This window comes from Hevea brasiliensis, chromosome 11, assembly GCF_030052815.1.
Source record: "Hevea brasiliensis isolate MT/VB/25A 57/8 chromosome 11, ASM3005281v1, whole genome shotgun sequence".
Classification (NCBI taxonomy): domain Eukaryota; kingdom Viridiplantae; phylum Streptophyta; class Magnoliopsida; order Malpighiales; family Euphorbiaceae; genus Hevea; species Hevea brasiliensis.
Genome location: NC_079503.1, coordinates 49,971,021 through 49,971,832, shown reverse-complemented (window position 1 = coordinate 49,971,832; position 812 = coordinate 49,971,021).

Sequence of the window (812 nt, the reverse complement as noted above, 5' to 3'; positions counted from 1 at the left end):
GATGACTAATGAGGAATAACATGGCTAGCTAGCAAAAATATGAGTACTCATTCTATTCGTCCTCAACAGGCACACACCTCAACACTTCAGCCAGAGAGGGAATTCAATTCATCCCACTAGACAAGCTAGAGAGGAATACAATCAATATACATGATAGTTGTGGTTTCAAACCATTTCTAATGCTTTTCAATCAATAAGTATCCATCAATGTCGTTCAAATAGTTTTTCACAGTTTCAAACCATTCACAATATTTTTCAATCAATAAGTGTCCATCAAACACATTTCCACAATTTAAAACAATGATATACAAATAGTCAATATTTATTTCCATTGAAAATAATTCAAAAGAAACAGTTGTTGTGCACAAACACAATTTAAAACAATAATATACAAATATTCAATATTTATTTCAATTGAAAAATTCAAAAGCAATAGCCGTTGTGCACAAACCTCTGATATTTGTCTCCTGGTCTTGACTCAGTATTTCTTTCCCTTTTGCTGAGTCCTTGTTAACTGAGAAACACAATTTGAAGTGTTTCAGTACCAAATTAAACTGTCTCTATCGATGGGGTTTGGTAAATAATGCACTGAACTCAATTATTCGCTTAATCACCTAATATACCGACCCTCGATGCGTTTTAGGTAAATTAGGTTTTAGTGTCATTAATATGTCACACTCGATAGGGTTTTAGGTTTAGTATGTTTTACCAAAGTCATTTCCTCGCTTAGTGCATTTTAATGCAAATTGCTGGATTCCGGAACACTGGTTTGACCTAACCGGACGATCTAGTTCCCTCGGTTTTCGGGTCTC